Below are 25,548 nucleotides of genomic sequence, written 5' to 3'. Positions count from 1 at the left end.
CCAGTGGGATGTTGTGTCCCCAGCCCCCATGTCTGCATCTGATTGTGGTCCTCACATCCTAGAGAAAACGGTATAAATAAAGCTTTTCACATTATCCTTGGAGAAAATAAATTTTTATTTTCAAAGGAAGCATTCTTACATGAATGTTTTTATTTATTATTTGGTGTCTGGGGTCATATCATTATGTGATTTATGCTGTATGATATACACTTAACTCATCTGTGTGGTCATCGTAGCTGAATTATGTGGTAGTTTCATGTACTGATTTCATGCATTCATGATTTACTTACTTATCGGAATTAAGTCTCGTTTGCCTTAAATTCCTAGGTTCAACTGATTCACCTGCTTTAGCTTCTTGAGTCACTGGGAATATAAGCGCATTCTACCGCACTTGCGTTCTTTGCTTTCCATTGTAGTATTACAGTGTGTGTAGGGGGATATATGAGTTACAACTCTTGATCATGTATTCTATATCCACAGAGTGCTTGTGTGACTCATGAACATGCTCAGCTAATGATGACATAATAAGATATAGTAGTCTACCTCCACAGAACAAATCACCTCAGAACTCAACTTGAAAGAAGCACTTATATTATCTCTCAATTTCTGTGCATCAGAAATTTAGATACAGCTTACCTACATGATAAGGCTTGGATTTTTTTTATTTTTATTTTTATTTTTGTTTTGTTTTTCAAGACAGGGTTTCTCTGTATAGCCCTGGCTGTCCTGGAACTCACTCTGTAGACGAGGCTGGCCTCGAACTCAGAAATCCACCTGCCTCTACCTCCCAAGTGCTGGGATTAAAGGTGTGCACCACCACTGCCTGATGGATTTTTTTAGAAGACAAGATCTCACTGTATAGCCCTGGCTGCCCTGTAACTGGCTACATAGACCAGACTGTCTTGAAACTCACAAAGACCCATCTGCCCCACCCCCGAGTGCTAGAGTTACGAGGTCTTTTGAAGTCACGGTCAAGATTCCACAAGGTGGCAGTCATGAAGTCAAAGGAAGGCTTCATTGGGGCTAAGTGGTCACTCCTTTCCATGGTAGGACACTCGCGCAGATGACAAGTCTTAGGTCCACCCTATATGAGCTTCTTCATGGCCTGCTTGATTGTCCTCTTAACATGCAGACTGCTATCCCCCAAGAATAACTCTGGCAACTTAGCTCTGAGGCTAAAGGGGCTCACCACCAACCCTAATGACCTGAGTCTGAGCTGAGAAAGAGGGAACAAAAGAGAAGAACTCTCTCAAGTTGTTCTCTAACCTACACACACACACACACACACACACACACACCATGTAATAAAAAAATAAATAAAAGAATTGAGGGCCTGGAGAGATGGCTCAGCAGTTAAGATCACTGACTGCTCTTCCGAAGGTCCTAAGTTCAAATCCCAGCACCCACATGATGGCTCACAACCATTTGCAATGAGATCTGATGCCCTCTTCTGAGGTGTCTGAGGGCAGCTACAGTGTATTTACATATAATAAATAATTTTTTTTAAAAAAGAAAGAAAAGAATTGAGGAGAGGCTTGGGATGGTTAACAATGAGAGGAAGCTTCCCCTTCTAGTGGGGATGGGGAGAGGACTCGCATGAGGGGTACTGGGAGGAGAGGAAGGACTGATACTGGGTTGTAAAATGAATAAACAAATAGGTTTAATAAAAAAAGGAAAAGAATTGAATAGAAACTGCCCTAGTCAGGGTTTCCATTCCTGCACAAACATCATGACCAAGAAGCAAGTTGGGGAGGAAAGGGTTTATTCAGCTTACACTTCTGCATTGCTGTTCATCACCAAAGGAAGTCAGGACTGGAACTCAAGCAAGTCAAGAAGCAGGAGCATTTTGAAAATGGAGGCATTTTACTTACTGGCTTGCTTCCCCTGGCTTGCTCAGCCTGCTCAATTATAGAGCCCAAGGGTACCAGTCCAGGGATGGTACCACCCACAATGGGCCCTCCCCTCTTGATCACTAATTGAGAAAATGCCCCACAGCTGGATCTTGGAGGCACTTCCTCAACTGAAGCTCCTTTCTCTGTGATAACTCCAGCCCGTGTCAAGTTGACACACAAAACCAGCCAGTACAGAAACCAAGATCAAAACTGTGATTTTTTTTTTAAGATTTCTCCTTGGATGTCAGAGTTCCGTATATCCTGGTTATTCTCCACAATATCCTATTTATCAGCTCTCTTGTGTGGAGGGAAACTACATGGGGCTTAGATGCTAAAGACGAGGATCCCCATGCGTGAGGCCGGCTACTATCTAAATTCTGCACACTGTCATTGTCCCACCAGGTTTGTTACTGAGGTCCCGGCTCGTATCACCTCAGCCTTCTTGTTATGTTCTGCCCCACCCCCCAGACTTATGAAAGATTATTAGCAAGTCCTTTTATCTGGGCATACATGGCCTTCTGGGTTCTTTATTGTTTATTTTCTTTTGTGAGATAGAATCTTGGATTCTTCAACTCTGAAAATGACAACCATTTCTAAGTTCCTAGACTCCACAAAATACAAACTCAGAGTGTGCATGTGACCCAACATCTGGTCACGTACCAACATTTTTAATTTTGTTTGGGAAGACACCATGTGTGTTTCAAGAATTTAAACATGTCCCAGAATTTTCCTTTTTATCTAATAAGGACAAATATTTTTCACAGTTATCAAAAGAATTTCAAGTATTTGTAACCTTGAAATCTCATCAAGGAGTCACATTCCAAGATACTTTAAACTACTGATACTTAACATTTAACAATGACTAAAACCAAGTTAATTCCCATTCACAGACAAGAAATAGTTGGCAGCAATTTCAACGTCTGTTTTTAATCAATTTAAAAGTATCAAGCAAACAGTGGTTAAAAGAGCTGGCTGGAAACCACAATACTTCTCCATTATGTTTCTGTTGGCTTTTCCAATTAAAGTTGACTCTTTAATAGACTATGTAGATGAGTACAAAGTATGCATTTGGAAAGAGACAGATCCATTCCTAAGGTTGGAGTGTTTGACGTGTGAACCTGTATTACTCTTTCTTTATCCCAAATGTGTTCCAAATGTTCCAAGCAAAAATGTTCCTGTTCATGGGTTTGAACCACTCCTGGTTGGAAACAGGGGTAGTGAACAGTATATCAAGTGTTACCAGACTTGTTTCTAAGAGTTAAATTCTGGATTTTTGTGAATTTATACCTCTAAAACACAGAATGTGTGAATCATGTTCTTTAGAACATGGCAGCATTATCTTATGTATAGTTAAGGAATGTCTTCATTAACCCCAGACACCCTTTCTTTTATGTGTATACCCTTCAAAATAAGAAAATTATCAATGAGTGACCAAAGATAGTCAGGAGGGAATTACGTGATATGTGCTTTAAAAATGTGCATGCCTCAGTTTCCACAGATATGCTTATTTATAAGCTAATTTCTTTAATGCTCATGCTGAACTAGACAGCTCATCATCACCATGTCTACATTCCAAGTTTGCTTGACAACTAACAAAGAATTTAAAGAAAAATCCTAAGACATCATAAATATAAAAAAGACAACAGGGGAAAATGTGTATTGGTTCAAGATAGCCACAGATGTGGTCCAACATGTCTGTATATGACAGCTTCAGGTTGCGATGTCAAATGGTTGAGTGCCTCTGGTTTCCATGAAGAATTTTTTCTCTGGACTGGAGCAAGAGCCAGAGGAGGATTTGATTGTAGATATGAGGGAGAGGTCGGCCAGGGACGTCTGGAAGGGTACAGACTGAACATGGCCATGAGAGGAGGGAGGCAAGGATGTGGGAGATGAGAAAAGAAGAAAGGGAGGAAGGAAAAGGGAGAGAGGTCAAGGGGCTCGGGAGACACAGAGGACCAAGAGGACCGAGAAAGCACGCGGCTGAACTGGCAGGGTTACACAGGATGAGGAGCTGGGGAGGAGGAGCAAAGCCAGCCCCTGGGCTGGAGAAGTTTAGGGTAGGGTGCAGGGTGACAAGTGCTGGGAGGAGCCACAGGCACTGAGTGAGCCTTGGCCCAGGTTTCTTCTGAACCTGACACAGCACTCACTCTTGCAGAGGACCCGGGTTCGCATTTGAGCCCTCACTAGGTAGCACCCAACCCTCCAGCACTCAGTTCCAAAGGACCCATTACCCTCTTTGTCTGATCCCCTCAGAAACCAGGCACACACCTAGTGCCCACACAAACACATGGGAAAAATACTTACATACATATTATTGCTTTGAATAAGTTTGTCCCCCATGGACTCATGTCTATGCTTGGCCCACAGGGAGTGGCACTATTAGAAGGTGTGCCCTTGTTGGAGTAGGTGTGCCCTTGTTGGAGGAATGTGTGTGTGTGGGGGGGGGGGTAGGCTTTGAGGTCCTGTGGTCAATCTCCACCTAGTGTGGATGGAACAGTCTCCTTCTGGCTGCCTTTGGATCAAGATGTGGAACTCTCTGCTCCTCCAGCACCATGTCTGCCTGGACGCTGACAGGCTTCCCATGATGATGATGATGGACTGGACCTCTGAACAAGTAAGCCAGCCCCAGGTAAATGTTGTCCTTTATAAGAGTTGCCTTGGTCATGGTGTCTCTTCCCAGCAATGGAAACCCTAAGACACACATAAAATAAATCTCTAAAAATTTTCTGATAATCATTAACTCACTTTTTACCACTGTTTCTCTCCTAACCCCTGAATTTGTATTTCTGATTGTGCCTGTCTTTAGTGTTCTTTATCTATAAGTCTAGCCATCTACTTGATGGGTGTGCTTGGATGACTCACAAATGCTCTGGACTAACAGTTCTAAAACAAAGGTCATTGTCTACTTACCTGAAGCCCTTCCTGCCACGTGTACAGCGTTAAGGAATTTACATTGTGTCAGCTCCTGAGCCAGAAACTTAGGCACTATTCTGCCTCCCTCCTTCTCCTTTACGTAAATAAACAGGGACTACGAATGTCTGCCCCCTAAATGTGTATTATGCTGGGTCCTTCCTATTCCTATGCTGTTGTTTTTTTCTTCCTCGTCATGGTTCACACAAATTCCTTGATTAGTCTCTACCCTCTTCGGCACTCTGTGCAGTTAACACGGCCTCTTCTCTGGGATTTGAAACAGGCAGCCCTCAGGTTCAGTTCCCACAGCGGTTTTTATTTTGTTGTTTGCCATCCCCTGCCTGACTCCGTACATGTTTCAGAGTTCTTCCTCCGACACCCTGTCCCCATCACCCTAGAGCAGGCTCCAGGCTACACATCTGCTACTCTCTTTGTCCAATTGAACCATATGAATCTGTGCCGATTGATGCACATTTTTCTGCAATGGCATGACGGAAAAGCCTCCAACGATGTGACATTCTCTAGGAAAGTAGCTTTCAATCCCTCACTGCTGATACCAGCGCTCTTGCAATATGCTTCGAGTGTTTCCCAGATTCCCTCTGAGCCTTCACACAAGCCGCTGGGCATCCAATGCCTCAGCTATACCCTGCCACACCATGACTTCCATTTGCCAGAGCCTCAGCCTTCTGCCCTGTTGCTGTCTGCCTAACTGCCTCACTCATTGGTCTCCTAACTGTAAGACCTGAGCAGCATTTCCTCCTTTACCCTGTGCCTGGGCAAGTCAACCCCTGCATTTGCCATCACTGTTCATTAACACACATCAATTATTTTATTTATCATTCTTATAGTTGTTTTCCCATTACACGTGATAACTTTGGGACTAGTTTTTATATTTCTAAAGCCTAACATAATTATAATTTGCTGTATGAATAAAGGGATATAAGATACATTCTGTAGGGCTGGAGAGACGGCTCAGTGGTTTAGAGCACTGACTGCTCTTCTGAAGGTCCTGGGTTCAAATCCCAGCAACCACATGGTGGCTCACAACCATCTCTAATGAGATCTGATGCCCTCTTCTGGTGTGTCTGAAGACAGCAACGGTGTACTTACATATAATAAATAAGTAAATCTCTAAAAAAAATACATTCTGTAAACACTCACAGAGCAATTACTATATGTTAAATGTTGTTTGAAGCTGCTGACTCATGCAATCTTGTCAAAAATTGTGAATGGTTGAGGTTCTTAAATAAGGTGGAGTGACATGACCTAAAGGAGATTCTTACAGATATCTACAAAGCCAAAGCTCTTAGGTAGAAAATAATAAGATTCTAATCTGTGGACCTGGAGGGATGGCTCAGAAATTAAGCTCAGTCACAAGACCTGGGTTCAATTTCCAGTGCCCAGTGGTGGCTCAACATTGTAACTCCAGTGCCAGGGGATACGATGCCTTCTTCCAGCCTCGGCAGTCACATATGATACACACACACACAAAACCACACACATACACAGGTTTTTTTTTTTTTTATTAAGATCCTAAACTAGGGAGATGGTTACAGAGCAGAAAGAAAAGAAAGTGAGAAAAGCTGCAAACAGAGAAAGATAATGAAAGATAAGAGTTCCCAGTTAATTACGAGACCCAGGAGAGGGATAGAAAGGGCGGCCCAGATAACGGTCCTCGGGAGATTTGCTTCAGAATGGAGGTGTGATAGAAAAGTTGTATATGAGACAATTGCAAGCAGATGATGCAGGTCAGAACGGGGACAACATCCAAAGATCCAAGCCCTGAAATCTACTCATATAGCCAAGGAACAGATAATGGCACAAGCTGGTCAAGCTTTAGGAGCAGACATTTGGAAATATTTTCAAAACTTCAGACACACACTCTTGGCTTTAGGAGTGTCTTTTCTGTTCTGTTCTGTTCTGTTCTGTTCTACTCTACTCTATTCCATTCCATTCCACCACACTCCACTTCATTCTATTCTATTCTATTCTAGTCTATTCTAGTCTATTCCATTCCATTCTGTTCAATTCCATTCCATTCTATTCTAATAGTGTGCCTTATAGAATAACTAGAGTAGTTGCACAAAAGGCAAGAGTATATACAATGGTTGTATATATAAGAGTATATATAGATGGTTGTGCTTCGCTTGCAACGGGCAAAACCAAAAGAACAAAGCTGGTCAGTCTAATTGTGTGTCATTGAATGTTTCATCTGTCCAATGAAATGCAAGGCTGTTGCTAAAACAAAATAAGTTAGAGCTGTGCAAGATGATGTGGAAATGTGTTTTAAATATGTGAAAAAAGTACTAAAATAGCACATCCAGTACAACCCCATTTTCACCTCAAATGGCACATGCACATAGAGAGGTCTGAAGGAATCTATTTGTTTGCTGGGCATGGTGGTGCATACCTTCAATCATGGCACTTGGGAGGTAGAAGCAGAGGCAGAGGCAGGCAGATCTCTGAATTATGTAGTGAGACAGCAAAATAATATATTCAACATTGTTAACTTCGATGGGTCTGATTTAGAAGAACATTCATTTTATACATTTGTAAATTGATTAAAATACTGATTAAAATAAGCATGTATTGGATTTGTAATGAGGATAAAATATTAGAAAGCTCCTTTAAGAAAAAAGAACTATCAGCCGGGCGGTGGTGGTGCACGCCTGTAATCCCAGCACTCTGGGAGGCAGAGGCAGGCGGGATTTCTGAGTTTGAGGCCAGCCTGGTCTACAGAGTGAGTTCCAGGACAGCCGGGGCTACACAGAGAAACCCTGTCTCGAAAAAAACAAATCCAAAAAAACCAAACAAACAAAAACAAACAAACAAAAAACAAAAAAACAAAAAAAAAAAAAAGAAAAAAGAAAAAGAACTAGAATTTTTTGAAAACCAGCTACCAGCAAGCCACTGATATTAAAGGTGAGATACCTTGCTGGAGCAAGGCAGGCAATCGTAACTGAGAGACTCTGGCATGTGGAATCGAAGTGAATGCAAGCGAATGGGAGGGGGCTCTCTGGCTGGGCACCTCTAACGCATTCTAACCCCTTTTCGTTTCTTCTCACACTGGCTCTCTTTTGTCCCTTGAGTAAGTTCCATCTCCCAAAATGTGACCTTTCTACTTGGCCTTCCCGTCCTCTTCCTTCAGAGACTCTGCCTACTCCACAGGCCTCAATGTAAGTACAGTCTGGTTAGCCACTACTCTCCAGCTTCCTCAGAGAAGTGTCATGAACTCCTTTTGGAACTAGAAGGCCTGCTCACTATTTTGTGTCTCTCTCTCTGTCAGACATGATTTGAGTAGAGGAGTCAAGAAACTAAACCTGGGAGTGAGAAAATGAGAGGAGATCACGTGAGTGGTTAATACACAGGAATCATGACTTACAACGTTTCTCCTCTTTTCATTGCTCCCTGCTTCTTTCACTTTTTCTTTCTTTCTTTGTTTTGAAACACTGTCTTCCCTTATAGACCTGGCTGTCCTGGAGCTCATTATTCAGACCAAGCAGATCTCGAATTCACAGAGATCCACCTGCCTCTGCCTCCTGAGGGCTGGGATTATAGGCGTGAGCCACCACACCTGCCTCATGCCTTTGACTTTTCAGTCTACCTGTGGTTCTTTGTGAATGGTTTTCCTATGGGCCAGAAGAGAATCTTGAAATCATCTGTAGCTTGTTAGCTTCCCTTCCAGTCCTCTGTACATCTGAATAGCTTTGGGAGCCAAAACGACAGGAAGACGCCTGCCGCCCAAGTGCAGTTAAAAAACTTCCTCAGGCAGTTTCTAATGTGTAGACCATATGGAGAATCACTGGCAAAAAGTAATCTCGAAGCTGCGACTCTCTCTGGAAAACCGACGACCACTTAACTGATTCCACTGGACGCTTCCTTGCAACTGGTCTCCAGATGGTGTCAGAGTTGCATCTTCTAACAGAGGCTGAAGGCAGGACACTCTACGGCAGAGGCTGCCCGAGTTAAGGCTGCTGACTTTGAATCATTGCAGCTGGTTGTAGGACTAATTTGATTACATGTGCAGCTGGTTTGGGGACAGTTGTCATAAAGAGGAGCAGACACGGTGCCTATGGAGACCCAGACATTCTCTTCTCTGTCATTCACATGGCTTAAAGACTTTAATAGCATGCAAATGTTATTTCAGTATGTTAGGGGACGGGGCTTCCTGGGACTCTGGGAGATTTGGGGCTTTGTTTTTCGAACTGTTCAGCTGTTAGGAATCCTGATCTCCAAAGTGTTGAACCTATTGCCAGGTGAGAAGACTCCAAATCAGGCCACGTGATCCCTAGATCTAGGATGGTCACAAACCAGACTCACCTGTGGCCTTTATTTAAATTACCTCTGCCCACGCCTCACTTTCCGCTGATCCCCTTCAGTTCTCGCAAAGGACACTAGGTGGCACTCACGGAACTTCAGTGGGGAGCAGTTGGCTCTAGTTGGCTACCAGGATCCTTTCCTTCCTTTCTTTAAAAGACCCAGGGATCTGCCAGGGACAATTTGGGAAATAAGACAGTTTCAGGAGGACCTTTTATTAGGAACTTTGGGATCTGTGATAGGCTGTAGTGTGTTTTTACTAGATTCTTGTATTAATTACACCCTGCTTTCACAGGTGTCCGCTCTTGCCATCTGAAGGTTTTAAACGTTTAATAGAAACTGTTTCTCAGCCTGAGCCACATTTAGAATGTTTTTTATGTTTGGTGTTCTGTCCAGGTCTCACTATGTTGGTAAGCTGGCCTCATATTTGAAATCTTGTCTCACTCACCCAAGTACTCAGATAGCCCATCTAGGCTAACTTGTAATTTTGTGCACGCATAGTCTTGTTCTTAGCAATAACTAAGACTTCCCAGCAGCATGTCACTCAACAGGAGCTTTTGAGAGCGATCCACCGCACCAGAAGTAGACTTTAGAGCCATTTATTTAGAGAAATCTGCCTACTCTTTCATGCAATGAGTTGCCTGCCACTGTGCAGGGTCAGCTTGGCACAAGCTTGGTTCTTGTTCAAAGCCTTGGTCCTAAATATTTGTTTGTCCAGGCATCTGACGTCCCTAGGGGAGCTTTTCCCCAACTCTAGTCCATCTCAGGAGTTCAGTCCTGCTCAACCAATCAGAACGTCCCAAAGATGACACTTCCTTCATTGGCCGAAGTCATCCAAGTTACCAGTCCTACTTTCCTTCTGTCCCCAAGCATGGGAGAAGCAGCGAAGAACCCAGCAACAGGAACAAACACACAAGAAGTGATTGGGGGGCGGGTTTAGCTGTGAGATCTGAGAAGAGATTTCAGAATTTCCATATTACCGATTCATTCTAAGAGTCGGAGAGGAAAACTCTGACGTTCAGACCTTGGAGCTGCATCAAGTTTCAGGGTTGAGCTATCATGGGGTGGGGTGTGAAGTGTGTCAGGGTTACTCTGGGCTCAAAGCACACATGCCTGCTCACAGGTGAAAAGACCCAGCCACCTAAAGCCCACTTAGGGGCCTCAGTGGCGTTTGGGCGGATTTCTCATGGCCTCCTGCTGAGTTTTCTGTACTTTTCAAGTTTAAAGATTGTTTAAAAAAATACTTCAAACTAAAAAGAGGATGAAAAGGAAAGAAGAGTGATTAGTGGGTTCTAACAAAAAGCAGTTATTCGTACGTGAATTGCCGCGGTTATGGCTAAACAGCTGGCGTGATTTCAGGAGGGGATTTTGTATTTCCTTTGGACATGGGAAGTATCTGCTTCTCATCTGACCGAGTGACTGCACTGGGGCACTGGAAGGACGTTGACAGACATTGTCAGGATTCCCCAGCCCAGCAAAATAGGAGCCTTAAAACAAAAACAGGCGATACAATTTCCAAATCATTTATAATTCTTTTTAAATTTTTATGTATTTGTTATCCAGGTGCATGTGTGTGCACGTGTGTGTGTGTGTGTGTGTGTGTATGCTACCTGTGTGCTTTGTGCCCACAGAGGTCAGAAGAGTGGGTCAGATCACCTGGGACTGGAATTATGCATGGTTGTGAGCTGCCAGATACGGGTGTTGTGAGCTGAACTCGGATCCTCTAAGGAGAACAGTTAAGTGCTCTTAACTGCTGAGTCATCACTCCATCCCCACTTTTAGGTTTTTTTTTTTATTGTATATTTTATTTATTTACATTTCAAATGTTATCTCCTTTCCCACCCCCACCCCCAGAAATCCCCTATTCCGATCCTCCCTCCTCCTGCTTCTATGAGGGTGTGCCCCCACCAACTCATCCACCCACTTCCGCCTCCCTACCCTCTCAGTCTCCTACCCTGGGGCATCAAGCCTTCACAGGACCAAGGGCCTCTCCTCCCGTTGATGCCCAACAAGGCCATCCTCTGCTACATATTCGGCTGGCGCCATGGGTCCCTCCATGTGTACTCTTTGGTTGGTGGTTTAGTCCCTGGGAATTCTGGTTGGTTGATATTGTTGTTCTTCCTATGGGGTTGCAAACCCCGTCAGTTCCTTCAGTCCTTTCTCTAACTCCTCCATTGGGGACCCTGTGATCAATTCAATGGTTGGATGTAAGCATCCACCTCTGTATATGTCAAGCTCTGCCAGAGCCTCTCAGGAGACAGCCATATCAGGCTCCTGTCAGCGCGTTTTAGTTGTAATTATGTGTATATGTATGTGGTTGTACAGGTAAGGATCGTGCCCTTGATAGCCAGAAGAGGGCGCCAGATCTCCGGGAGCTGGAGTTACAGATCCGTGCTTGCTCTTGACTTCCGAGCCATCTCTTCAGCTCTAATCATTTGTAATGATTTTCCTTAATCAAAGTGGAATACTTTCCACGTAGGATTACATTTCTTGCATTTCTCTAGTCTCTTGACTACCGTGTTTTCCTTTTTCATCTGCATGCCAACTCTACAAAGTTCACCAGGTACTCAATTGTGTCTTCCACTGGTCCTTCTTGTTGTCGCTTCTTGTATTTACTATCTGCTGATGAGCATGTGAACTAGCCCAGCCATTGAGGAGGAGAGTGTGGAGGTCCCCAAAGGGCAGAGAACACAGTGGTAGTGTACTTTCCAGTATGGGGCCCTAGGTTCAACTCACAGTAAAGAGGGGGGAAATGAGAAAGCTGTCTTTGATTCTGAGAGTGGGGCTGGGCAACAGCAAAGGGCAGAGGCTTATAGTCAGAGAAAGGAAACTTTGTGTATTAAGATTTATTTTACATTTATGAACACGTGTGTCTGTGTCTGCCATGTCTGTGGGGGCCCCTGTGGGGGGCCAGGAAAGGGTATCCAATTCCCTAGAGCTGGAGTTACAAACCCTTGTATCAAGTATGAGGAAAAGGGTCCCAAGAGCAGGCAAAAGAGTCAGAGACACCCCCACTTACATTGTTAGGAGTCCCACAAACATACCAAGATAACAACCATAACATATATGTAGAGGCCCTAGTGCAGAGCCCTGCAGACATGGTGATCGCCTCTTTGGTATATGTAAGCCCCTATGAGCCCTGCCTAGTTCATTCTGTGAATGATTAGATCCTTAATCTTTCTTTCTTCTATGATTTGACTTTTAGCCAACTGAAATCACTAATTGGTGATTGTTAACATTGTGGTTAGCATCAAAAAGAAGCTTCTAAGAGACCCCACAGATCCTAAAAAGTGAGAATATTTGAAGCAGATACTGAGAATTGAATAATATAGATGACATTTCAGAATTTCCAGTTAGGGTGAAACATTTCAGAAATAATTTTTCTTCTTACATATTTTGTATAGGTGTTTTTCTCAGGCTTATGGTAAGGGTCTGGTGCTGGAAAAGTCTCTAGCCACACGGATAGAGCAAAATTCATCAGTCTGCTCCCAGCCTTCTGGGCTTTGGATAACAGTTTACACATTTCTCCCTTCGGAGAAAGAATCCTGTGTGTTTAATAGATTAGGTTCCCCAAGTGCATGTCTGTGAGTGCAAAAACCTTTGTCTTCCTAAAAGCAAGTGTTATTACCTAAGTTCAATCCTAGGGCCCCACTCCCTAAATCAATGTAATTAAAAATGTAAAAATAGTTTTATATTCCATATATTTTAAAAATTGAGGAGTTTTCAGTTTCATTCTCCTGCTGTCTTATAGAGGAATTTGGGGTTCTCTGGAAGAACTGTTCACGCAGCTCCCCTACTTGCAGCTTGTCTTCAGACAGCCACGACAGCTCAGGTTGGCTGTTATTAGGTTCTGCCTTAGTAAGGGTAGGTGTGGAGGAACTTCAGTCCAGCAACATGGCTGCTCTGACAAGGGCTCACATCCAAAGACCTGGGTCTGTATTACCTGGCTGGAATGACATCCCTTTAATACCTCTGACTGGAACACAGATGTACCTTTACTAGACACCTTTAATCCCAAAGAATGAAAGTAAAGTTACTTTGTAGAAGGAAACAGCCATATTTGGAGGTGATGTCTCACTGAAGGCAGACAACGTGACAAATCAGAGAACGAATTCACTGAATGACTCAGAGATAGGATACACCCAACTCTCGTGAGAACAGCACAGGAAGGAGAGGTGACTTAAAGCACTGCAGAGGTGGAGGAGGGGGTAGGCAGTTTTACTGGGACAGTTTTACAGACAGGTTGCAGAGAGAACAAGCTAAACAATGGTAAAGAGAAGCCATGCCAGAGAATGAGAAGGGGACGGTAGATTAGAACATATCGCCAAACTTAGTTGAGGCCAAATAGAGCAATTCAGTGAGAAGCCGAGAGAAGCCAGCATGAGCCAGTCAGCCTGTAGAGGGGTTTTAGCAACAACATTTGAGTTGAATCAGCCAGCCAGAGTTCAGAGAGATCTAGAAAGAGTACGTTTATTCAGTAGTAAGCCTTGGAGACAACAATCACATCTGATAAATAAAAGTCATATTTACAAGAAAATAAAAGTGGATTGAATTTAAGTTTCCTAATTTCCCTTGTTGCTTCCCAGAAAAGCTAGTTATATTCTTTAGACCTAGAGATAGCAAACAAATTCTTCCCCATTTACAGAACATGGAGGACTTTAACTGTATAATCCAGGGCTGGGAAATTTAGCAGCCAACAAATGGAATCACTTGTATGTAAATCTAAATGTTTAAAAAGCATCGAAACACCAGGAACAAATTCAATCTATTTTTTGGTAGCAACACTGTACCCATTGTATATCACTGTAATCTTACCACTATTTCTTTTTTATGATAGAATTTTAAAAATTATGTTATTTATTTATTTATTGTTTGTGCACTTGGGCACGTAGGTGAGGGTCAAAGGATAACAATCCCTTCCTATCATGTGGGACCCAGGGATTGCACTCAGTCTTGACAACAATAGTCTTGATTCACTGAGCCATCACTGGCTTTATGCTAGACTTCTTAAAAGCAAATTCTAGGCATCATGATTTCACCCTTCTCCTAAGTAAAAAACAAAATATAAATATAATGTCAATACTTTTGTTGAACTGAAATTAGTACTCTCATCTCCTTTGGTCTATAATTTATTATTTAAAGTTTTAGTTTTTTTCTTTTATATATATGGATATTTTTGTCTGCATGTATGTCTGTGCACTGTGTGTGTGCCTGGTGCCCACAGAAACCAGAAGAGGGCATTGGAGCCCCAGGACTGGAGTTATAGACAGTTGTGACCTGACATGAGGATCCTCTGAAAGAACAGCTTAACTCCTGAGCCATTTCTTTAGCCGCTGGTCTGCACATGTTTAAACATCTCCATTCTACACCAAAGGTACCACTGTCTTGTGGCTGTCCTCAGTACGCATGTTGTCCCTTACATTCTATTTGCTCTTACGTTTCATTTGCACTGGGAGGCAGAGCAGGACTTTTCTGTTTTCTCCAGAGTCTTTAATTTGGGCTACTGACACAATTCTTATTAAATCCTTGAAAATGACTTTATTAAAGGGTCATGCAAGGAGATGGGTGACGAGAAGAGGAGGCGCCATTATGAAAGTGGCCTCAAGGCATTAGGTATATCACAAAGTCCTTTCCTTGAGTCAGTTAACTTTTCAGTTTTAGTTTGGGGAGGATATTTGACCCCATGGAATTAGGAGTCCTTTCTTATATTTGCCAAATTGCTGAAGCCATTGAATATTTGTGCAAACATGTGTCCAAATTTGGGGCCACAGAGGAGTCTGTTTGAGTTATTGCTCCTGAAACATGCACACAGCTGTCTGTGGAGAGGGAGGGATGGGGGTCAGGTTTCTTGGATGAGCTGTAGTCCGTTTTCTGAGGATGTGGTTGATCCCAGAAAATACACAGCTAATTTATAAGAGGCTTGGAAGGAGGCAGCTGCCTTGAAGAAAACACATTGAGAATTCTAGAGGTCAAGAAATTGATTCTTACGGGAAATTTTCCCTGGTGTGTACCAAAGAAGTCTGTAGGAAGCTATGGCCCACCTGAAAGCTCATGACAATGCTATGTTACCTTACTTCTTAGACAAAAGGAGATGAAAGGCTACAGTCTTTAAATACAAACTCTGCTCCATACTGGCTGGGAGGAAGGCCCTCCTCCCTCTGGAACTCCCGTATCTTAGGATTTAACAGTTCTTTTCAGTTTAACAGAGTCCAACAGGGTAGATACATACATCAATAAATTCTTAGATGTGAATTATTTTCATAGTCTTTGAGTCTTTAGAAGCTAATAAATCACATTAAACAGAGCCCCAGATAATCTGTCTTCCTTTTTAATGCCTCTGCGAGACCATGTATTATCTCACAGGATCGGAATGTGACAGATTCTATTTTGAATCTTCCAACGACTCTTTTCACTTCGCCTTTCTGAGACCCAGAGTTGAAAAGAATTTGTGCAGCCACGAGTCACCCCCAGTTCACTGGGCCTTTCAGTTCTGGTTTCAAAGAGGTCAGTGTCTTCTTAAGAGCCATGTGGACACTTGAGCATGTTCTCAGGAGAATGCAATCCTTGTGCTGAGAAGTTATCTACAGAGAATCCTTCACAGAGCTCTATCTAGTGATATAGAGACATGTCTGTGCCCAAAAGATGCTCTAAGCACTTGAAGACCAGGACTGTTTCAGTGAACCCAAGAAACCCTAGTTAATGAGCCTCACCATTGATATGAAGACTGCTTATTTCCAATGGGACTAGCAAGATAGAAGTCTTAAAAAAATGTATGCTGCCTGAACTTCTTATAATATACAACTGAAAGCTACATTCATTGTCATCCTCCTCCTGTCTGTGTGTGTGTGTGTGGGGGGGATGTTGAAGGTGGGTAGTATGGCGTGTGTGTTTGGTGGGGTGTGGGATGTAGGGTGTTGAGTGTGGGTTGGGTGGTGAGTATATATGTGTGGTTTGGGATGAAGTGTTGAGTGTATGTTGTGATGTGTGTGTGTTGGGGTATGGGGTGTTGAGTCTGGGTTGTATGGTGTATTTATCTGTGTGTCTGTGTGTGTGGGTGTGTTTGGTGGGGTGTGGGATGTGGGGTGCTGAGTGTGGGTTGTGTGGTGTGGTATGTATGTGTGGTTTAGGGTGACATGTTGAGTGTAAGTTGTGTGCTGTGTCTATGTGTGTCCGTGTGTATGTCTGTGTGTCCGTGTGTGTGTGTCTCTGTGTGGTGTACTTAAACATTCCTGTGTGGCTAGGGATGCATTCCTCATGAGTGTGCCTGCTGAACGGCCTGCCTCTCTCCCTCTGCCTTACTACTTTGAGACAGAATATCTCTGTCACTGACCTTGCAGCTCATCATTTTGGCTAAACTGGTCGTACAGCCCTTGGGATTCTGCCTGTCTCTGCACTGGGGTACAGGTATGGGCTATTATACCCACCTTTTATGTAGGTACCAGGGATCCAAACCTAGGTCCCCGTACACAACAAGCACTTTACTCACTGAGCTGTCTCCCCTGAATCTCTTTGCTTGGTGTTTGGCCTGTAATAGTACTTAGGACAGGCACAACCATCCAATCGGAAATGGCTTTTGGTATCTGTGCTTCCAAATTACAAGTACAGCATGAAAATCTTGAGGAGTGCATGTCCATGCATATGTGTGCCTGCATTTGTCTTAATGCATGTTTAGAAATTCAATTCAGGGGCTGGCAATGTGGCTCAGGAGATGAAGGTGAATGCCACCAAGCCTAATGACCCAAGCCCCATCCTTGAGCCTACACAGTCTAAGGAGCGAATTATCTTCTGATCTCCACAAATGTGTAGTAGCATGTGTGCTCCCCTTTGCTCATTATCAGCCGCTACACACCTTCTCTCTACCCAGCCCCTGACAACCAGATTTTGTCTCAGTGAATAGTCTCTGACTATTTTAGCCCATGTTAGGGAAATCATCCAGTGTGTGTCTTGTTTCTGTCACTGGCTTATGTCAGTTGTGACGGTGTCCTCACTACCCATCCCTGGTTTAGAATCTCCATCCCTTCCATTGTCTGCAATCTTCTTCCTGTTAGCCCCTCCTTTGTGCACAGACACCTGACTGCTTCTAACTTCTTTTAAAAAAGTATTCATTTATTTATATGAGCACACTGACTTCAGACGCACCAGAAGAGGGCATCAGATCCCATTACAGATGGTTGTGAGCCACCATGTGGTTGCTGGGAATTGAACTCAGGACCTCTGGAAGAGCAGTCAGTGCTCTTAACCACTAAGACATTTCTCCAGGTCTGCATACTCTTTGGCTACTGCTATGAGTATGTGCACAAAGATGTTTTTGAGATCTTGTTTTCTAATGTTTTTTAAAACTTATGTGTATAGATATTTTGCAATTTATGAGCAAAATTGTCTTCAAAGGGCCACAGAGAATCACCCAGGTGATAGTACATATTGGGCCCATCTTAGATGTCATTTATTCTGACATTAAATACTTGCTTTTTCACCAGTCTTGTGAGACAAGCTATCTTGGTTACTTTTTCCTGTTGCTGTGATAAAATACTCTGGCAAAAGCTACTTAAGGTGTACAAACTTTATTTAACCTCACAGTTCAAGTATGCAGTGTGCCATGATCGGAAAGTCAACTGTAGGAGCTGGCCACATGGCACCCATAGTCAGGAGACAGAATGTGTCCTCATCTCACTGTACCCATAGTCAGGAGACCGAATGGAATCTTTGGCTCGCTTTCTGCATTTTATACAGTTCAGAGAATACTGCTACTCCCAGTGGGCAAGTCCTTCTATCTCAATTAACCTAAGAAAACCTTCACAGGCATTTCTAGAGGCAAACCTAAACTTCAGCCCCTCAGAGGTATGAATGGGGGCTTGTCTCCTAAATATGTCAAGTTGACCATAGAAGTGTGTTCTTTTGAAAATGATTTAGTAAGGAGTAGTTTGTTCAATGTCACATCATTTGCAAACGTCAGGGGGAGGTTTTTGTTTTGTTTTTTAATGCAGATATATAGTTTCCTCAACACTTTTTGTTGAAATGGCTCTTTTCCTTTACCAAAAACTTTTAGCTTTTGTTGCAAGTCTTTGGTCCTATATGTGAGAGTTTATGTGTTCTGTGATGGAGTTGTTGATCTGTGTCAGTTTTTAGGCATTATCATAATTTGTGGTTATCTGAAATCAGGAATGTGAGACCTCTGTGTTTTTTTATGGCTTTTTTTTTCTTCTCAATTTCCAGATTGTATTGGCTATTTAAGATTCTTTGAGATTCTATACACATTTAGGCTAGACTTTACTATTTCTGCATAAAATGCCCCTGTGGTGCTGATAGGATCAGCAGATCACCTTGAATATTATGAACCTTTTAATAAGCATTAAGCCTTTTACTCAATAAACATGGGCTGTTTCTACTTACTGGTGTCTTTATCCAGTGTTTTAGAGTTTCATCGTGGAAGGATTATTTTTTTTTTTTGAATTTTTGAGACAGAGTTTCTCTGTATAGCCCTGGCTGTCCTGGAACTCACTCTGTAGACCAGGCTGGCCTCGAACTCAGAAATCTACCTGCCTCTGCCTCCCAGAGTGCTGGGATTACAGGTGTGCGCCACCACCGCCCGGCTAAGAATGATTTTTTATTTCCTAGTTTTAGCCTCCTGTCTGTGATTCTACAAATTGAAATTTTTGTAATTTCCTTTCTGGAATAGTTATTGCTAAAGTTTGAAAAAAACACACCCGTTTGTGTGTGTGTGTGTGTGTGTGTGTGTGTGTGTGTGTTTGTTGTATCTTGTACATTTGCTGAAGTTCTCAGTTTTGGTATGTGTACACTGGCACGTGCAATCTTTATGTTTTTCTGGATACAGGGTCCTGTTGATGAAACTGTTTGGGAAAGATTAGGAGGTGTGGCCTTGCTGGGGCAAGTGCATCACTGAGGGTATACTTTGAAGATTCAAAAGACTTGTGCTATTTCCAGTGTGCTCTCTGCTCCCTGTTTGTGGATAGAGATGTGAGCTCCCAACTACGGCTCCATCTCCATGCCTGCCCACCTGCCCACCTGAATGCCTGCTGCCTGCCTGCTGCCTGCTGCCTGCTGCCTGCTGCCTGCCTGCCTGCCTGCTGCCTGCCTGCCTGCTGCCTGCTGCCTGCTGCCTGCCTGCTGCCTGCCTACTTGCCTGCTGCCTGCCTGCTTGCCTGCTGCCTGCCTGCTTGCCTGCTGCCTGCCTGCCTGCTGCCTGCCTGCTGCCTGCTGCCTCCTGCCTGCCTGCTGCCTGCTGCCTGCTGCCTGCTGCCTGCCTGCTGCCTACCTGCTGCCTGCTGCCTCCTGCCTGCCTGCTGCCTGCTGCCTGCCTGCCTGCCTGCTGCCTGCCTGCCTGCTGCCTGCTGCCTGCTGCCTGCCTGCCTGGCTGCCTGCTGCCTGCCTGCCTGGCTGCCTGCTGCCTGCCTGCCTGGCTGCCTGCTGCCTGCCTGCCTGGCTGCCTGCTGCCTGCTGCCTGCTGCCTGCTGCCTGCTGCCTGCTGCCTGCTGCCTGCTGCCTGCCTGCCTGCTGCCTGCTGCCTGCTGCCTGCTGCCTGCCTGCCTGCTGCCTGCTGCCTGCCTGCCTGCCTGCCTGCTGCCTGCTGCCTGCCTGCTGCCTGCTGCCTGCTGCCTGCTGCCTGCCTGCCTGCCTACCTGCTGCCTGCTGCCTGCTGCCTGCCTGCTGCCTGCTGCCTGCCTGCTGCCTACCTGCTGCCTGCCTGCTGCCTGCCTGCTGCCTGCCTGCTGCCTGCTGCCTGCTGCCTGCTGCCTGCTGCCTGCTGCCTGCCTGCCCATCTGCCTGCCTGCCTGCCTGCTGCCTTGGTCCCTGCTATGATGGTGAACTATTATCCTATGAATCACAAACCCCAAATAAACCATCCTTTCTATAAGTTGCCATATTTAGTGGAATAATTTCACTTCTATAAATTGGTCATGGTGTTTGATCATAGCGAAAGAAAAGTAACTAAGACATGTTATCTGTGCATTTTCCATGTATGGCCTTTATAACATGAAGATAGTGTCCTTCCATGCCCAATTTTTCTGAGGCCTTTTCTGAAGAAAGTAACTGAAATTTATTAAAATCTCTTTCTACATGAGTAGAAATGATTATATATCATGGCTTTGTTTTATGGGCTAAAAAGATTCTGAGAAAGATGCTTCCTCAATCAATCCAACAAACTTTGCGGAGAACTTCACCACTTGGTGAAGTACATCCAAGCATTTCCACGTCTATTGTACTTGGAGGTGAGTTCCGGCAGGAGGGAAGAGGGTGAGGAAAGAGTCCCGCAAACAGCTACTCCATCCGCAGCTGCCTGCCGTGGGCTAACCTCTGCAGTTTGGGTGAGGCACTTCCGGCTACACCACACGGGAAGAGCTGGCTCCTTCTCGGCTTTCTTTGCTTCATTGCCCCCTTTGTCCCCTTCAGTGTCCCCTCTATTGTTATGTTGTTGTTGTTGTTATTATTATTATTATTACTATTACTATTACTACTACTACTATTATTACCTTTAGAAGAAACAAAGTCTGGTTGCTCGCCCTCTACCTACAAAAGCCCTGCGCATCCACTTCAACCCCGGCCTTCTTTGTATCTTTGGATAGCAGCCATTTTCACAAACCATTTGGAGGCTCCATGACTTCTCAAGAGAATTGCTGGCCTTAGAATGGAAAATACATTTTTCACGGCCTAATACACAGATGCCAACTATGAGCAAGAATTGAAAATGTTTATAAATAAAACAAACAGATCAAGGGCGATTTTCCAGCGTTCGCCTGCAGCGAAAAGCTTGAGAAATTGGGAGGCCTGCCCTCCCTCACTCGCCTGCCCCTGCTGCTGCTGCTGGCCTTGCGCCACACGAGAGACTTTTTACCGTCAGAGCAATGACGTCGGTTTTCCCCTTCCAACTGTGGTGAGAATGAATAAGACAACCAGAGCCTACCTCTGGAGGGGGACGTGGGCTCCAGACTCACAGAAGGGAGAACCATTGCTAGGCGGGATCTCACGCTCCAGATTTTGAAGACTTCTATGTTTGTCAGAGGAGTTCTGAATCACCCCGTGGAGACCACAGGGCAGAATGACGATACTGGACCACTTGGCTCTGTGCAGCCACGCTCCCTGCTTCTGAATGAATGGCTCCCACTCTGTGAGTCACTGTAATCCAAGCCTTTTTATTTCACTTCCTTCTTTCCCAATCAGTTTACCACAGAATCATTTTTTTTAGGGGAGAAAGGAAAAGAGGGATTTTTTAAGGCTTTACCCCAAAATGCAGACTCAATGAAACAGTGACGTGTTAACTAGGAAGGAAAAACAAAACAAAACAAAACAAAAAAACATAGTTCTTAGGAAATCTGCTTAATAAAGACTTCAGAGAAACTTAAAAAACATTTATTTTTGAGACAGGGTTTTGCTGCATAGTCTAGGCTGGCCTCATATTGTCCATCCTCCTGCCTCTGCCTTTCTAATACTAGGATTACAGGTACACTCAACCATACTTGGCTTTCTAAGGTCAACTCTCTGTTTGGCAAACAAAAGCAGAGTTCTGAGCCAATCCTGGTGCAAGAGGCTCTGGGTTGAACCTTTGAGTGACTCCCTAGGCTCTGAGGGCTGGAAACGGGCTTTCCCCGTGGAGAAGCCAGCAAGGATCTGCTCCATGGTACAACCAGTTATGGATATTCAGAGACCAAAAAAAAAAAAAAAAAAGGCTGATAACCACAGGCCACGGTGCTGTGCGGTTGCTGGACACATGACAAAGCAAAACCAGCAGGCGTGGTTTGAAGCCGTTCCCTTTCGTGAATGTTACATTCATAAAGCCAGCACCGAGTCCCGCGGCAGCAGATGAGAACCCCAACCTTCCTTAGGCTGCTCTCCCTGGGAGAGCTGGAGCGCTGACTGGGAAAACCAAGGCTCGTCCAAGTCAGTGGCTTTTCTAGTGTAAGTGTTCTGGGGTTATGTGGAAGGAGCCGGGAGACTCGTGCTGTTCTAGGAGTATTCCCTTAGTCCATAGTGTAAGGGGACTGAGGAAAATCTAGAACAGTGGGGGATCCTGGTCAACCAAGGGCGAAGGTGACCATCTGTGGAGGGCTATGGGGGCTGGTTTAATACTAACGAGGGGTGGAGAAAAATCTCACCGCAGGCAACTAAAGATGAGTCCCCTAATTGTTTTATCTAAGTGCTCAGCCCTGACACCATGTATACACAAACAAAATTGACACAGCAGATTGTATTTATGTATTTGTGTATGCAAGTGTGTATGCGTGTAACACTAATAAAGGAACAGAGGCTCTCAATTTGAAAGTGAGGCAGGGGTGGGGGCAGGGGTGGGTTGAATGGAAGGGATTAATGTAAGACAAGGCCCTTCCCAGCAGCCTTTGCAGTTGCCTCTTTTTGGTAAACTTGGCATTGTGACCTAGGCACACAAGGTAAGGGTTTAATAAGTAAAGTTTGAATAAAGGTCAATTCTGAGTCATCACCATAATCACCACAGGGTACCATATATCCCAGGCTGGCATTAAATTCAGTGTAACTGACCATGATCTTGAACTTGGGACCCTGTGCCTTTACCTCTCGAGGGTTGCAGGCACACGTACACCATCACATGTGCAGGTTGTGCAGTGCTGTGAGTGAGCCCAAGGCCTCATGCATGTTGAAACGGTAACATTGTATTTGGACAAATGAAGCTGAGATTTAACAGTTGAAGTTATGCCTTTCCCAGTTAGCACCGCAATGGAGGAATAAGGACTAGAGGGACAAGGGCCTGGGATCTAAAGTCTGTGGGCTTGATTTCAATCAGACCTTCTTAGTTCTACCTAAGACCCGGACACCTGAGCACCAGCAGCAACTCGGCCACATCCTCAGGCCAATTCTACATTGTCGTTCACCCGTAACTCCATCCCATGCGGTTCTGTTCCCAACACCGCTGACCCTGCATGTGAAATACACAGCACCATAGAAACGCCTTAAAGATCTTAGTGTCTGTCTTAGTTGGGGTTTCTATTCCTGCACAACCATCATGACCAAGCAGCAAGTTGGGGAGGAAAGGGCTTATTCAGCTTACACTTCTGCATTGATGTTCATCACCAAAGGAAGTCAGGACTGGAACTCAAGCAGGTCAGGAAGCAGGAGCTGATGCAGAGGCCATGGAGGGGTGTTCCTTACTGGCTTGCTTCCCCTGGCTTGCTCAGCCTGCTCTCTTATAGAACCCAAGAATACCAGCCCAGGGATGGCACCACCCACAAGGGGCCCTCCCCCCTTGATCACTAATTGAGAAAATGCCTCACAGTTGGGTCTCATGGAGGCACTTCCCCAACTGAAGCTCCTTTCTCTGTGATAACTGCAGCCTGTGTCAAGTTGACACACAAAACCAGCCGGTACAGTTTCCAAACAGTCCCCCCAAGCTCATCTTCATGTGATCTTGTGGAGCAATCCCCTGCTCCCCCAACATGCACGCGTGCACCCACACTGCAACAAACACCCTTTGATTTTTCAGTTTGTTCCTTCTCTCTTGCTCTCTTGTGAGCTTCTCCTTCTGTTCTCAGTGCTGTCGCTAGGATTGAAGATGGGGTAGAGCAGCATAGTTTTCCTAAGCTTTCACTAACCACTACACAGTAATTTAAGGATAAGCTAGACACCTGTGGTTCTAACCCTGAGGAGGCTGAGGCAGGAGGATCATTTGAGCATAGCTGATCAAAACCAGCCCTGGGCAACACAATGAAATCCTGACACATACATGAAGAATTTAGAACCATGCAGAAAGAGGAGAAGAGTCAGGCATATGGTAGGGATGGGGTTGGGGACATAAAATGGGAGACAACAGAAGCCAGATAATTTGAGTTTCCCCACTATTATGAACAAGGAGGACTTCCAGACTATCCCAGGTGAGAGTCCTGTGAGGACAAACTGCTTTGGGTTATTGGCTTTGGAGAAGCAAGAAAAAGGCATAAAGTCCCATTTTTTCCCCTCGAAGTAGTTTCTTGTGGATAAAACAATGTTTTTGTACAAGTGTCTTAGGGTTACTATTTATCATCAAAGGATGTCAGGACAGAAACTTAAACAGGGTAAGAATCTGGAGGCAGGAACTGATATGGAGGCCACAGAGGAGTGCTGCTTACTGGCCTGTTTGCTCTCCATGGCTTGCTGAGCCTGCTTTTCTTTATAGAAGTCAGGAGCCCCAGCCTGGGATCGAACTACTTTCAACAGGTTAGCCCTTGCCCTAACTTAGAATTGAGGGTTAAGAAAATGTCTTACTTGCCGGGCAGTGGTGGCACACGCCTTTAATCCCAGAACTTGGGAGGCAGAGTCAGGCGGATTTCTGAGTTCGAGGCCAGCCTGGTCTACAGAGTGAGTTCCAGGACAGTCAGGGCTACACAGAGAAGCTCTGTCTTGAAAAAAACAAAAACAAAAAAAAAAAGAAGAAGGAGAAGGAGAAGGAGAAGAGAAGAAAAGAGAAGAAAAGAGAAGAAAAGAAAAGAAAAGAGAAAAAGAAAGGAAGAAAGAAAAAGAAAATGTCTTAGAGCTGGATATAATGGAGAGTTGAGTTTCCCTCCTTACAGATGACTCTAGATTGTGCATCAAATTGATATAAGACTAGTGGACTTTTCATAAAGCAGATTGTCCTACACAGTGTGTGAAGCCCTGAACAATACAGCATGCTCAACAGGGCCCCTTAGAGTCTATCTATAGACTAACTCTTCCCAGAAGAATACTTTTTAGATTTTAACTGCACCCCCTCTTTTGAGCAGGACTCATTCATTAGAATGTAGAGTTCCCAACAATCACAGAAGCCAAATTTAAAAAGTAAATGTTTATTTACCACCCTAACACACACACACACACGCACACAATTTTTTTATCTCTAGATCCCTAACTGACAGATACAGCATCTTTATACCTTGTATCTTTATGAGTTTGAGACACAACATTTGTATTTGCTTTTCCTAATAGCACTGTAAAGGAGGGTTGTGGGTCAAAGGGCCAGGAACACAAGATCAGCAGTTAGTGGGTGTGACTGAAGTTGTGTACTTCCTGTCTTCTGGACAGGTCACGCAAGCACCAGAAACGACTACCGATGATGCCCTTGCCTAATGCTGGTGTGTTACTCTCTGCTGCCACTTACTCTGTGCTTAAAATGACATGTTCATTCTTGTACATCTGTTATATTTATGGGTAGAATTCAAGTAGTAAAAATTCAAGCTAAGCTTGGTGTGATGGTTAATAGCAACAGTTAACGTCACGGGACTTACACTTGCTTAAGAGACAAACTTCTGAGAATAGCTGTGAGGGATTATCTACTTCAAATCCAGGTGGAAGGTCCAAAATAAATGTGAAGAACACCACCATTCCATGGGCTGGAGTCCCGGACTACACAAACGGCGAAAGCCAGCTGGGGACCAGCATTCATCTTTCTGATTTCTGACTCCTGACTGACGTGATGTGGTCAGCTGCCTCCTGC

The 25,548-nt window shown here is 44.4% G+C and overlaps 1 long non-coding RNA gene across 2 annotated transcripts in view; it reads left to right on the top strand.

Moving 5' to 3' along the window:
* The first annotated feature begins 3,962 nt into the window (after positions 1–3,962).
* The window catches only part of LOC127665749 (uncharacterized), a 31,904-nt gene continuing 10,318 nt past the window's right edge, over positions 3,963–25,548 (top strand). The window contains exons 1-2 of one of the 2 annotated variants that reach the window (XR_007973496.1): positions 3,963–4,079; positions 4,441–4,521. This is a non-coding gene — a long non-coding RNA (uncharacterized LOC127665749). Of the gene's footprint in view, positions 4,522–25,548 lie in introns of both variants that reach the window. The other variant, XR_007973495.1, reaches the window with a different exon arrangement.

Source organism: Apodemus sylvaticus, chromosome 15 (assembly GCF_947179515.1).
Source record: "Apodemus sylvaticus chromosome 15, mApoSyl1.1, whole genome shotgun sequence".
Classification (NCBI taxonomy): Eukaryota; Metazoa; Chordata; class Mammalia; order Rodentia; family Muridae; genus Apodemus; species Apodemus sylvaticus.
This window is presented reverse-complemented; position numbering and strand designations above follow the sequence as displayed.